Raw genomic sequence first — 15,642 nt, 5'->3', positions numbered from 1 at the left:
GTTTCCTCTGAGGCTTGGTAATCTTTTAAAATTTTCTCATAAAGTTTTTTTTCAGGAGAGATGAATATAAAGTATATGCCAAGAATAATCTAGATAGTGTGTACAGATTAATATATTTATGAGATACCAGACTGTAATTTTATGAAGTCATTCTAGTGACAAGCTTTTGGAGGCTTATTTTTATGACATGTAACAGATGCTGATGTTGTTCAATAAAAATGTAGATCTATAATTAAAAATTTCATTTCTTTGATGAATCACTGAATTCTCCTGAAACCAAAAAAACAAAACAAAACAAAAACTCATTTCTTTAGTGACATAGAAATGTACATTTTTATCTCTAACCATTCTGAATTCAAAATGTGCTTCCTTTAACATCTTGAAATCTTTATCAGGATTTAGTACCTAAGTATTAGTTTTATAATATATCACTGAATTTTAGATTATAATATATTTAATTTTCTAATGTTTGAAAGCACTTAAGAAAAATGAGTAGTTCTTTATTAGGTTATTATTTCTTATGTGTCTTAAAGAGTACCTCAAAATTTTTTTAAAAATAATTTTCTTAAAATTTCATTTTAAGAAAAATGAAATTACATGGAATTTTTTTTTTTTTTTTTTTACATGGAAGTTTTAACTGGTTCCCTCAACCTTTGTAAGTTGCTTTATTATTGGTTCTTTTAATTTTATTCTCAAGGTTGAACTACTTATATTTGGTTTTTCTTTAAAGTTTTACCATCCAATTTGTAGCAAACATTCTGATGTGTTTTCGTGATCCTCATTCATCCCTTCATACTGGCTCATGTTGCTGGTATTTTTCATATACTTTTAGCTGTTATTAGAAAAAAACTGAATTCTGTGAAAATATGCTAATGAAAGACAAATGCTTATAGTTAAGAACTTTTTTATTCTCATTGCCTAGAGACATTAACTTCTTTGGACCCTGTTGTAAAGAAAGTATTGTGTGAGCTGATCATGCAGATGTGTATGCTATTTTCACAAGGAAATATTCTAGACTTGTTTGTTTTCCTTCTCTCAGATTAAAACTGTGTATGTAACTTTTATCTTCTTAAAATCAATTCTTCTGACGTACTTGAGAATTGAAGGCATTGGAAAGTGGTTTAAAAAACATTATTCTGTGTAGTATTGAGGTTAGAAAATGTTATTAAAGTGACTATAATTTTGTCTCATTTGGTTGTGATATATTATCTTACTATCTTTCTATAGTATTAAATTTGAATGATAATCATTTCTGTCATTCATTCTTAGTATCAAGTTTGCGTTACTAGGCTTTTATTTAGCTGTTATCTATAATGCAGCATAGGTAGATTTATCAACAAAGTCTAAGATGAGGATTTCAACTTTGAACATTTTTAAAGGCAAAAATGTTTGCTAGACCTCAGTTAGTTTTTGAATATTGTCTTTTTTCTCTTCACTGTCTTTTTTCCCCTATATCTTAAGTTTTTAGTAGACTTAAAACTTTTTTGATGCCAGTGAACAGGTTTTTTTTTTATCTTAAAACTGAAGTATGTCCTGAATTAGTAGTTCTCAATTCTGCTGTATGTTTAATTCAGTTTACCTGTATTAGTTTTGTTTGTTTTCTACAAATACTGATGCCTGATTACCATCTCAGACCAATTAAAATAGGATCTGGGAGTGTAGCCCAGGCACTGGTAGTTTTACACTCTCCAGGTAATTCTACTAAATAGCCGAAGTCCAGAACCCCTGTCATAAATCTTAAATAATTTTAGATTAATATGATTAGTGCTAACTTCTTTTAGACAGTAATTAGCCAGTAGGCTTATAGGCTTAAGTTCATTGATAGTTTGATTATTCTATTAGAATACAGGAATATTTGTTTATAGTGTCCAGAGGACATTTATATTTTTTAAAATGTTTATTGTATTGAATAGAATCTAAGTAATAGCTGTATTGATTAATTACATGTTGAATGGTTATAACTTAATAATCATTATTAAAGTTAAAAAACATTTTTGCTGGGGTGCTTGGGTGGCTCAGTTGGTTAAGATCTGCTTTTGGCTCAGATTATGATCTCAGGGTCCTGGGATCGAGTCCCACATCAGGCTCCCTGCTTGGTGGGGAGTGTAGAGCCTGCTTCTCCTTCCCTGTACCCCATGTTGACTTGCTCTCTTTCAAATAAATAAAAATCTTTAAAAAACATGCTGACTTTAGATGAGTTATAGTAAAATAAGCAGCTGCCTCACATTTCCTATTGTTTAAGATGGAATGGATTCATAATCATAAGTGAAAGAAAGTCAGTGAAATGGAGTCTGTAAGAGTGAAGTGATTTATTGGATAAAAGGCATAGTATTTGAAAGCATTTGTTGATAAGAAGTTGACCACAGACACAGTTTTTTTTTTACTGGTGAATTATTTTCTTGCAACTTTGTAAGAAATTTCAAGGTAGTGACTTTACTCTTCATTAATAAAATGAGCTTTTTCCTCATTTAAACATAAACCAACCAAACAGTAATCTCAGTGCATTAAGAAATTAAGACATGTTCACTTAAAGCTGCCTTTTTTTTTTTACTCAAATATTCAGATTTATGGTATTTTGCTTCATTCATTCTTTGAGAGTGAACTTTGTTAATCACTCATTTATACATTGATTCATGAAAAATAGATTCCCTTTTTATTTAAAACAGATGTCTTTTTAAAAAATGATTTTTATTTATTTATTCATGAGAGACAGAGAGAGAGAGAGAGGCAGAGACATAGGCAGAGGGAGAAGCAGGCTCCTCGGGACTCGATCCCCGAACCTGGGATCATGCCCTGAGCCAAAGGCAGATGCTCAACCACTGAGCCACCCAGGCATCCCAAAATAGATGTATTATAATTGTAATTCTGCAGTGCTCATATTTGAAAATAATATACATAAGAAAGCTTAAGGACTTATTCTTGGGCATTCCTTATCAATTCATATTTAATCTCTTTTGATATATGTTATTACCTAGTCTTCTGTATAATCTCTGTTTTTTTTGTTAACTGTTTACATTTGAAAATATTATATGACTGAGGTGACCTAAAATTCTATGTTAAAGTTTAAATTTATTAATTTTTAGGTAATGGCATAAATAATTAAACATTTTAATATTTAAATTGGTATTTTTTTTCTGCAGTAAGACTTAGAGTAGCATACCATGAAAGTAGAATGAGAATATTAAAGTGACTAGAATTGTAGATTTTTTTTTTTAAGATTTTATTTATTCATGAGAGACAGAGACACAAAGAAAGAGAGAGAGGCAGAGACACAGGCAGAGGGAGAAGCAGGCTCCATGCAGGGAGCCTGACATGGGACTGGATCCCAGGTCTCCAGGATCACACCCTGGGCTGAAGGCAGGTGCTAAACCGCTGAGCCACCCAGGGATCCCCCCCCCCTTTTTTTTAATTGCAGAGAGCAGATACACACTTAGTATCCTTGGAGTCAGTCTTTTTTTTTTTTTTTTTAAATTGAAGTTTGGTTTGTCAGCATATACTATAACATCCAGTGCTCAGTCCCATCAAGTGCCCTCCTCAGTTCCTGTCACCCAGTTACCTCAACCCCCCGTCCTTTGTTCGTTTCCCAGAGTTAGGAGTCTCTCATGGTTTATCTCCCTCTCAAATTCTTCCCCCGCAGTTCCCCTTTTTTCCCATTTAATCCCTTTCACTATTTCTTTTTTATTTTTAAGATTTTATTTATTTATTCATTCATGAGAAATAGAGAAAGAGAGAGAGAGGCAGATACACAGGCAGAGGGAGAAGCAGGCTCCATGCAGGGAGCCTGACATGGGACTTGATCCCGGGTTTCCAGGATCATGCCCTGGGCTGAAGGCGGTGCTAAACCACTGAGCCACCCGGGCTGCCCCCCTCCCCTTTTTTTTCCCTTTCACTATTTCTTATATTTCCTCTATGAGTGAAACCATATGATGATTGTCTTTCTCCCATTGTCTTACTTCACTCGGCATAATACCCTCCGGTTCCATCCACATCGAAGCAAACGGTGGGTATTCGTCCTTTCTGATGGCTGAGCAATACTCCATTGTATATATAGACCACATCTTCTTTATCCATTCATCTGTCAAAGGATATCATGGCTCCTTCCACAGTTTGGCTATTGTGGGCAATGCTTCTATAAATATTGGAGTGCAGGTGTCCCGGCGTTTCACTACATCTGTATCTTTTGGGGTACTCAGTAGTGCAATTGCTGGGTTGTAGGGTAGCTCTATTTTTAACTCTTTGAGGAACCTCCATACTGTTTTCTAGAGTGGCTGCTCCAATTTGCATTCCCACCAACAGTGCAAGAGAGTTTCCCCTATTCTGCATCCTCTCCAACATTTTTTGTTTTCTGTCTTGTTAATTTTCACCATTCTCACTGGTGTGAGGTGGTATCCCTTGGAGTCAATCTTTAGTGTTTTGAGGAACAGTGTTTTAAGGAATAATTTGTTAAGGAATTTTTGGAAAATGATGCTAAAAACCCTTAAACTCTATTGTGTTTTTACAGTTCCTGCTGCCAGTGAGGTATTGGGTATTTGGGACGGATTAAATGAGACTGTCAGCTAATGGTTCCCCAACAGTGAATCAGTGACATTTTAATAGGAGTGTTTTGAGACCAAACAATTTAGTATAGATGTGAAAACAGACCTCTTAATTCCAATACCCATTTGACACAGTTACATTTTCAATGATCGACAACTAGTGGTAAATATAAATGATGAATTGATGTATTTTTTTTCTCTCATACTTTTTTATTCCTTTCCCATTTGGTATCTCAGTCACTTTATGGAATTAATCTACTTGGATAAATATTTACACCTTTTTTGGGGGGAACTTCCCCTTTCCTTAGGGTACTTTTGATTTATATAATTTATATACATATAAATTTGTACACTTACACATATAATTTATACACCATATTAATCTTTTTATTTTTCTGAATTCAAGTAAAGTTTCAGGCTTTGGCATTCTTTTTTTAAAATGTACTATCTTAAAAAAATAAAATGTACTATCTTTTGTTTAGAAGCATTAATGTTTTCTGCTCTTTTGATGGCAAAATATAAGAATGTGAGTCAATTTAGGTCACAGAATTAAGAGATCATTGACCTTCTAACTGAAGGGACTTTAAAAGATCATTTTTGCCTCACCCTCATTTTAGATTTGTGTGATCTGAGACCATGCTAAGGCTGTATGGCTCAATAAGGACAATCAGGATTGCTAATACTATATGTGCCAATAAAAGGAGAATTCCAGAGATAAAACTAATATTGAAACAAAAAACAGACTTTTTAATATTGACTTTGCATTTTTATCCAAGTGATATATTTGAATAACATTTTGTAAGTGGATATTTTTTCAAATCTCTGTATTTTCAAAAGATTTGTGAAGTGTTACTTTTAATAATCCTGAACTGTATGACTTATTGGGAAAAAGCTAATTGTATCTTTCAAGAAATCTCTCTCTGCTCATTTTTGTTGTTGTTACTCCACATGGTTTCCAGAAGTATTGGGGAACATTTATAGAATTAGATAAAATATATTAGGTATCAGTAGTTATAGAGGTTAGAATACGGGGGAAATTAAGGTAAATAACAAGATAAAGTTCCAGTAAGTTTAGTATATAGACTAGATATTGTAAAGAACCTGGAACAGAAAAAGAACATCAAGTAAAAATTAAAGAAATCTTGAGTAAATTATAGACTTGAGTTTGAATACTGTTTCAGTTTTGGTTCATTATTTGTGACAAATGTACGATATTTACATAAGAGGTTAATGAACGGGGAAACATATGGCAACTGTCTGGATTATGTTTGTAACTTTTGTAAATCTAAAACTATTCTAAAAGAAAACATTTATTTAAAGAAAATAGATGCCAAAAAAACAAAATAGATGCCATAAGGTTTTATATAATTGCTAGAAGCGAATTGTACATTCAGCTTAGTTTTCTGGGGTTTAGGGGATAGATGAGAGCATGATTAGTTTCAGAGTTCACATAAAGTAAATTTATCTCAATTTCTCAGAAAAAGTTCAACTGTTACTGAATATGAGATTTGAGAGAAATTCTTCCTTTGGACCTTCATGAAGAGTATTTGGTGTGGTGAATAGTATTCCCCCCCCCCCCTTTTTTTTAAGATTTTATTTATTTATTCATGATATATATATAGAGAGAGGCAGAGACACTCCCTCTGGAGAGGGAGAAGCAGGCTCCATGCTGGGAGCCCGACGTGGGACTCGATCCCGGGACTCCAGGATCACGCCCTGGGCCAAAGGCAGGCGCCAAACCGCTGAGCCACCCAGGGGTCCCCGTGAATAGTATTCCTAACAGCAATTTTACAAAGAGCAGGACAGTGGAGTTTCATAAGGCTCCTTCTTACAGTCTAAAGATATAAGGTAAAAATTTATTACTCTGACCTACAAAGCCCTAAATAATCTGGTCCTGTGGTCATGACCTTACCTTTTACCATTTTCCCCCTTGTTTACTAGGCTCTAGTCACATTGCCTTTCTTTCTGTACTTAAATCTGGCCAAGCTTGCTCTTAGAAATAAGGCCTTTTTAGTTCTTGCCTGAGGAGAATCATTTGATCATTCTGTGGCTGTGTCCTTTAAAGGGCCTTCTGAATATCCAATCTACATAGCTACTCAGTCACTTTAAATTGTGTCACCCCATTTTATTTATTACTTTGCATAGTATTTGTCACTTTCTGGTATCCTATGTGTTTATTTTTCTCATTGATTTATTAGTTTTCTTGAGACCAGTAAAAGTCCCTTCACATCAGATATTTTTGTCTTTTTTTCTGTTTTATACCAATTATCTAAAATACCTTACATATTTATTGAGCACAGCAATGAGTAGTAATACAAACAAATCATTTTCCTCAATCTTCCTTGAAGCCAAAATACTCTTTGTGGGAAAAAAGGGAGTAAATTAACTTAGCTTGCTTCTTGTTTTTATTTTTGTTTTTAAATTTTTTAACTTGCTCTTTAGATGCAGAATTTTATTTTATTTATTTTTTAAAGATTTTATTTATTCATGAGAGACACACAAGGAGAGAGAGAGAGAGGCGGAGAGACACAGGCAGAGAGAGAAGCAGGCTCCATGCAGGGAGCCCGATGTGGGACTCGATCCCGGGTCTCCTGGACCATGCCAAGGGCCAAAGGCGGTGCTAAACCGCTCAGCCACCTGGGCTGCCCTAGATGCAGAATTTTACTTGCTGGTTGGATGGCTAAGCATAGTTGTTGTTGTATAATACTAACATTGTAATTTTATAAGGTATAGTCTGAGGTGACAGGTAGCATTTCTTAAAAACCAGTAGGAAAGCAGATGACATGAGAGCTTCATTTAAAGATTTTGTATTTTTGTGGCATTGTTGTTTTGATGCCAAGCATAGAGTTTCACTTGGTTGCTGAGAAATCATATTTTATAAGCTATTGAGTTGACTATTTTTTGTAAGACATTAACCTACTTCTTTTTGTGTTTTTACATGTTTGATATGCTTTCTTTCAAAGGTTCATGAAATAAAATCATATGAATTATTGGAAACAATTTTTTTCATGTATGTCTGTACAGTGGAATATGAGTTTTAGACTATTTGAACTAAAAGGGAAAGACCTACTGATGCTTCGATTGTTATCCACCTCTTGTTATAAGGTATTCTTTTTGATGAGTATATATATATATATATATATAGCTAATATAGCCTAATACAGCTCTGTGATTCAGTTGGCGTAATACAGCTGTCTGATTTTCTGAAGTGAAATGACTAGATACAGTGAAGGACACAGTCATTGACTTCCACCCTAGGCTCTGCTAGTCTGCCTCACCTTTAGTTCCCCCACCCCCTCCCCAATCTTGAGTACAGGTTTTGTTTGATCGGTTTTGCTTAGGTTCCCTCTGCTTCTTCATCTTGGTTAGCAGATGTGTTATAGTCTCCCTAAGCTCCTTAGAATTCAGCTCTTAGTGGCATTGAAGATGAAAGTATGCTTGTAAATTATTCATTCCGATTATACGCTTGAATGGACAGAGTCCACTTCAGGCATCTTCTTCTACCTCACCTCTGTTCCCAGGTCTTTGTTGTTTTAACAGATGTGAGCTTGAGCTTGCTTTTTAGTTCCAGAGGATGGAAGACTGAATTGCATTTTTAAATTTCATGAAGTAGTTCTTTCATGTATATGTTTACTGTCAAATCTATGCATTCATAATGTTACTTTACTCATGTTATTTATAATCTTGTATCTCTCCTCTCCTCAGTATTCCATTTTGTTATCCTGTATCATTATCTCCTTAAAAATTATTTCCGTGACTCTGCTGAACTGGAAATAAAACTGTTTTATACTTATAATAGGGAGAGCTAGATCTAATTTGCTACATATTCAGGTGATCAGTGGCAGGAGACTGCCTTTTCTAAGTTCCACTTATCTGTTAGTGTTGCTTAGTCACTTATTATCGATTTTCAAAAATCTTTCTGCTTGTAATGGGTTAATATTACATGAGAAGGCTATATACCAGCGACTAGCAGAGAGTTTAACCCAAAAAATGAAATATTAGATTCATTTTTAATCATTGCAACCTTGTTTTGAAAGCCATTGAGAACTACAGATGGCTAAGAGTGAAAGTTGAGATAAGAGCCAAGCCAACAAGTTAATTATCATCTCTGTAAGAAGATGGACTTTTAAATCCTCCATTAACTTTAAGAAAGGATAAAAAAAATCAGATTGATATTCAAGCCATGTAGTGAAATTTTCCTTCCTTCCTTCTGTCCGTCCTTCCTTCCTTCCTTCCTGGTTTAAAAAAAAATTGAAGTATTGTTAACACACACTACATTAATTTCAGGTGTATACTGCAGTTGTTTCTGAAAGGTATTATTTCATGTTTACAGTGGAGTTGGATTGCATATTCATTTATATTGTGGAAATGGCCACTTCTAAGTAGTATTATTACTTGAAAAGATAATCTGTATTCTTCAAAGGCCACTAACCTCAAGCTAGTTCACTAATAGGAAAGGTGTGCTTCTGAATAGTATAGTATTACTCTTCAAGTTAACAAAATTCCTTCTTTTCACAAAAAAAGAATTAAATGTAATTGGATGCTCATTGCTAAAACATGAGATAAAGATATAAGTAGGTAGTAAAATTATGTGACAAAAAAGCTTATCAACTTTGAGTAACGTAAGAAGGTAGATGAAAGAAATGCTTGGAACACAGGCTTATAATCCTTTTTTTTGCACACCACAGAGTAAAGTGTTTTCAGTGTTTCAATTTTTCCTTCCCTTGTAAAAATAACATATAAAGATACTGTCAGTTATCACACTGCTGGTTATTTTGTGGTAAATTTGAGGGGATTATTACAAAACATTAAATCACAAAACAAAAAAGCTCTGGGAATTATTGGTATATACATGGTAGAGGAAAAGATGATAAACCAAAAGAATGAACCTGATGATTTCAGTTAGAGTTTCCCAAATTAACAATTGTTAAAGTTTCAAGATGGCAGAGTTTTAAAGTAAGGTAAGTTCTTCTTTATGCACTTTTTATTTTCTTTCGGCAGGGCCACTTTAGCTGTTTAATGAAAGAATGCCACCGAGAAAGGTAGAAAGAAACATAAGTTACGATCCATAAGTAGTTTCCAGCAGCAGACATACATCATTGAATACAAGAAACAACAATTCCTGCCCTCAAAATGGAAAAGATGCTCAAAATATTATTTAGATTCACAATAACTTCTAGTTATTGAGCCAACATGAGGAAGGAATAGGTAGTCAATATTTGAAAGAGTAGATAATTCTTTTTATTAGTTTTTGGTGGCTGTTTTATCAATTTACCACAAACTTAGTGGCTTAAAAATGAGAGAAATTTATTCTCTCACAGTTCTGGAGGCCAGAGTCTGAAATCAAGGTGTTGGCAGAGCTACACTTATGGAATTTTGGAGGGAGAATCTGCCTCTTCCAGCCTCTAGTGGTTGTGAACTTCCCTGGCTTGTGACTACTTTATTCCAATCTTTGCCTCTTCACTTTGCCGCCTTCTTTGTTTGTTCCTGTCCATGTAAGGCCACCTTGATAGCAGAATGATTTCATTTTGGGATCATTAATTACATCTTAAAAATCCTTTGCCCAAATAAGATAACATTACAGGTTCCAGGGATTTGACATGGGTATCTTTTGGTTAGGGGTAGGGGTGTATTTTTGTCCTACGGTATCTCTAAATCTAAATTGAAAAAAAAACACATTGTAATATTCTTACCTTAAATTGTGAACCACATCTATAGGTCCAATGAGGCATTTGCTTTTACATTCTAATCTAACCACTTTGAGAGGAACCATCAAATGAGGTCAAAGAAAAATTCAGCTATGACACCCAGAAAGTGAAAATTTGGCCAATAGATAGATAGGCTTGAGTTTATAAAATAAAGAACAATTTGGGGCATCTGGGTAGCTCAGTTGGTTTATGGTCTGACTCTTGGTTTCGGCTCAGGTCATGATCTCAGGGTTGGGATGGAGACCCATGTTGTACTCTATACTGAGCACGGAACAGAGTCTGCTTGAGATTTTCTCCCTTTCCCTCTCCCTCCCCTTCTGTCCCTCTCCCTCCTCATGCATGCATTCTCTCTTTCTTTCAAATAAATAAATAAAATCTTTTAAACGATTTTAAAAAATAAATGAGAGTTTATTGGCTTGTAGCCAGAGTTACCTGCGAAGTATTCCAAAACATCCCTCCTAAGAATTTCTTTTATACTTTGTATGTCTAATATCCTTCCTGGGGAAAACAGACGAACAAAAAAAAACCCCAAACCTTTTCCTAGCATACAGCTAAATGTCCCCTCTTCCCTCCAGAATTTCTATAATGGGAGTTTTCAGACATGCAAATATAGAGAATGTATACAGGGTCCTAGTTACCCATCACCTAGCTTCAGTCATTATCAATACTATGCCTGATCTTTCATTCCCCTCCTCATTAGTTTGAAGCAAATTCCAGAAATTATATCATTTTATATGTAAATATTTTTAAAGGATAGTCTCTGGCCTCATTACCAAAATAAAGTTATTACACATAAAATATTAATAGTAATTTCTTAATATTATTAAATAACTTTCAGGCTTTACATTTCCCTAATTGTTTTATACTCTTTAAAAGGATTTATTTATTTGAGTAGAGACCAAAATAAGATCCATCCAAATTGCAGATTGACTAAGTCCCTTAGTTCTCCAGTGACTTATAGCAGCACCATCCAATACAGTAGCCACATGTAGCTATTTAAACTTAGAATAATTAAAATGGAATATTTTAATCCTTAATCATACTACCACCATCAAGTGCTCAGTAGCCACATGAGGTTAGGGGCAACCTTATTGAACAGCACAGAATATTTCTCTCACTGAGAAAAGTACTCTTGGTCAGAATTGATCTGACCAGAGTTTCTCTTCTACCTCTTTTATTTATTTTGCTTTTTCTGTTTTCCTCTTTAAAATTTTATTTTTATTGTTTTTTGGTGGAACAGCAAACTGGGTAGTTTGGTTTTGTCTCCCAGAGTCTGGAATTTACTGATTACATTCTTGTGGTGTACCTTAATGTGGTTTCTGTTATCTCCTGTAAATTTGTACTTAAATCCAGAGGCTTAATCTAATTCAGATGAACTGTTAGGCATATATATATTTTTTTCCCTAAGAACATTTTATAGGTGCTGGTGTATACTTCTATTAGGAGAGGGATATGAAATACCAGATTGTGTCTGTCTTTGTAATGTTAGTAGCTACTGATGATCAGTGCCTAGCCCTAGATCCATTGAGGTTTATAGAATGGTAATATTCCAGCATTCCCGTGTTTATTAGCCAAAATTTTATAAAGAAAAACTCCCTTCGTAAACTGGTTCTCTTTCACTACAGATATAGGAAAGGTAGGGTAATTGCCTAATTCTTATCCTTTATTTTCTAATTTTCAAAATAATGTTGATTCTCTAACATTTTCTGAAGATGACTAGTGAAATTTTTAAAAGTGTATTAATGAATTATTACATTTAAACATACTTGGTATGTTTTGGCTCAGTATAGTTTTTATCCTTATTATGGATAAAATTTTCAACTGTGGCCCAATAGGATCCTCTTCAGGTAGTTTCCTCATTTGTTTTGATATGGCTCTCATAACTTTTAGATAGCTTCTTTTCTATCTGATATGATAGAATTTTTTCACATTCATGTATTTCCAAGGTTGGTCCTGTGATTAGCTATTTTGCAAAGGAGTCTTAGTTCTTTTAGTGATAACCAATGATTCTCATTTCTTTAGAAGCCACATACTGGGCACTTCTTTCAAAGTATCAGTGCTACTGAGTTATTAATTGTTTCAGGCTTTCTTTTTTAGCAGAAAGAAATATATACATATATGCTCACACATGCATGCACACATACACACTTAAGATAAAAAACAAAATTATATATATATATTTAAAAGATAAAATACTTGTTCTGTAAAACTTAGATTTTTAGTATACTTTGGACTTGAAAGTATCTACTCTAGGTGAAAAGATGAAATGTGATTAATTTTAAGATTGAGTAATACTTTTGGGCATATAACCACATACACAGATTTTTGGGATTCGAGTGTTGGGGGTAGGGAATCTACCTATACTGATTAAATTTTCATTTTTTTTTCATTGAAGGTTGAGAGGTGAAATATAGTTTATCACCTGTGAGATGGAGTACCAATTTGTGGTTCTTGATGAGAAATTGATCAGTTATGTGCTTGTTACAAGAGGTGCAATCAGTGAGATTAGAAAGGGAAATTGAATTTTTATTGGTGTGTTATCATATGCAATTAATTTTGCATATACCACAGACACATGAATCTTGAGTTTGAAATATCTACACTTTGAATCAGGCATTGCAAACCTAGTGTGATTAAGTATATTTAAGAGTTTCTATAGCTTGACAGTTGCTGTGCAGTTCCAAAATACATTCTTATTAGGCTCTTCACAAAGGAATCTTTTGATTGCTATAATGAGAAGATGAAATAGCTAAATTTGTGTATTCCTTTTAGAAAGGATGGAACAAAATAAGGTGATTTATATTGTAAGATTTATTATTTTTGTACTCTTATTTTTTCTGAACGGGATGTCCATCATTTTGGTAGACGGATGGATTGTTAGCTTTTTAAAAGACTACAAAAATTAGTCCTTCTACTTAAGGAAAACCATGATACTGTTCACTAATGACACAGTAAATAAATTAGGGTATTTACAGCGAGAGGAGTTTTTAACAATATAAGAATAACACAGTATACTGGGTAGATATTAAGAGCAGTTTATCCACAATGGCCATAAAAAATTTTCATAAATCAAGTAGTAAGAAAATGATAAATGAAAGAGGTGAGATTTGAATTGGGCCTTAAAGCATAGTTACAGTTGTAGGAGAGGGCTTTCTAGCAGAGAGAAGCAACAGGACAAAACCGGAGGTGCAAGACATTCAGGGAAGTTTCAGTAGAGCACTTTAAATGAAGTGGAGGGTTATTACAGGTGAATAGTGAGCTGTAAGGATAAGGCCAAATTTCCAATGGGCTTACATTTTTTAAAAGTTGGACTTTATTTGGTAGACCAATAAACTCCAGCATTTGGGCTATTAATCTAATGCAGGTTAGAATTAAGAGATATCATCGGGAGTTCTTTGTTCTACTTCAGCATCCAAAAATAGCCTTGGTGCTGTTTTGAATGGATTTCCCAATTTAGAAATCCAGAGGAATGCAGGCTTTGGTTATGGTACCATCCAGTTCCCAGTTCTGCAATTTTTATGTTTTTTTTATAGTTGTATCTCTTTCATGTTGTGGGTCCTCCAGCTGTCTGCCATTAACAATTAGGGCCACATGCTTGTTTCTTCAAGAGTATTGGGAAAAGCAGACTCATAATTTTTAGTTAGCTATGTGACCCAGAATATGCACAGAAGCAGTCTTTTTTTTTGTGTGTGTGAAGCTAACAAACATAACATAAAATTAATGGTTTTAAATGTACTGAGATTCAGTGGCATTTTTAATACATTGATTTTTGTACTGCCATTACCTTTATCAAGACACAGAGCATTCTTTTTCCCCCCCAAAAGCTTGTTTTTGTTTTGTTTTGTTTTAGTAAAATATGTACACCTAACATGGGGTTTGAATTTATAACCCTGAGATCAAGTGTCTCATGCTCTTCCGACTTTGCCAGTCAGGTGCCCCAGGACACAGAGCATTCTGTAAATGGAATTTGCTCAAACAGAAAACAAGATTAACTATCAAGTAATTTTTGACCTGATTTTGCTTGCTCATTTCTCAGTTTGTATCACTTGTAGAATTATTTTTTTTAACTTCTTGCATTTATATTTAAGCTTATAATTTGGGGGATTCAGAAAAACACTGTCAGAATGAGATTTTTCTAGTTTTGATGATAGTTGAAAAAATAAGCAACAAAGTGAAAAACCTGAATTGATTTTTTTTGTTCACTTTTGAATAGAATAAAATAGTTTAATTTATTGGAAAAATTGTTTTTTAAATTAGAACTGTCCATGGTGGCATTTGGATTTGGATTCTTAATTTTTAGCATGCCTACACAACATTGTCTATCAGGGCTGTGGATAGGAGGACCTGATTCTCTTCTATTTTTATTATAGACTGTGTGTTACGGACCTAGAAGAGTAAAGGTTATGCTTCATGATCTTCATTTTCTTTTTCTTATTTTTACCCCATCTCTTCAAAATATCTACACAATGTTTATTTGTAGTATTCCAGTAGAAGAAAAGTGTTGATTATTGTGGGTTTTTTAAAAAAGATTTTATTTGTTTATTCACGAGAGACAGAGAGGTAGGAACATAGAGGGAGAAGCAGGCTCCCTGTGGGGAGACTCATGCAGGACTCGATCCTGGGACCCGGAGATCAGGACCTGAGCCAAAGGCAGATGCTCAACCACCGGCCACCCAGACATCCCAAAGTGTTGATTATTATAAACATAAATTCTGAGCATGTGTGTAAAATATCTTAGAAGGATTTTAGCTTTTATTTCTTAGTAAGAAGAGATCTTTCAAAGGGATTCTGCTTTTGCTTGTGGATATCTTCAATCTGTGTACTAACTTTTTCTGTAATCTCTTTGTTCTCTATGGAGGTGTTGATGTTGGTGCTGAGGTAGTAACACGAAAATGGCAGTGGTATTTCCAATTAGTGTTTCTTATTTAGGTCCTTTTTTTTTAAAATTTTTTATTTATTTATGATAGTCACACAGAGAGAGAGAGGCAGAGACACAGGCAGAGGGAGAAGCAGGCTCCATGCACCGGGAGCCTGACGTGGGATTCGATCCCGGGTCTCCAGGATTGCACCCTGGGCCAAAGGCAGGCACCAAACCGCTGCGCCACCCAGGGATCCCAGGTCCTTAAGAACCACTAGTGAGAAATTAGAATAAAACAATTAGGTCAAATTAATTAGAAAAGATAAGTAGATGATTTAAAAAAATATTTTATTTATTTTTCACGAGAGACACAGAGAGAGGGAGAGACACAGGCAGAGGGAGAAGCAGGCTCCGTGCAGGGAGCCTGATGTGGGACTTGATCCCAGGACTCCAGGATCACACCCTGGGCCGAAGGCAGGCGCTCAACCACTGAGCCACCCAGGGACCCCCGTAAGTAGATGATTTAAGGTCACTATATTCA

At 34.5% G+C, this 15,642-nt stretch overlaps 1 protein-coding gene across 2 annotated transcripts in view; it reads left to right on the top strand.

The window, feature by feature from the left end:
* Nucleotides 1-15,642, top strand: part of XPR1 (xenotropic and polytropic retrovirus receptor 1) — a 218,528-nt gene that overhangs the window by 29,380 nt on the left and 173,506 nt on the right. The window lies entirely within an intron of this gene.

This window comes from Canis aureus, chromosome 6 (assembly GCF_053574225.1).
Source record: "Canis aureus isolate CA01 chromosome 6, VMU_Caureus_v.1.0, whole genome shotgun sequence".
Classification (NCBI taxonomy): Eukaryota; Metazoa; Chordata; class Mammalia; order Carnivora; family Canidae; genus Canis; species Canis aureus.
This window is presented reverse-complemented; position numbering and strand designations above follow the sequence as displayed.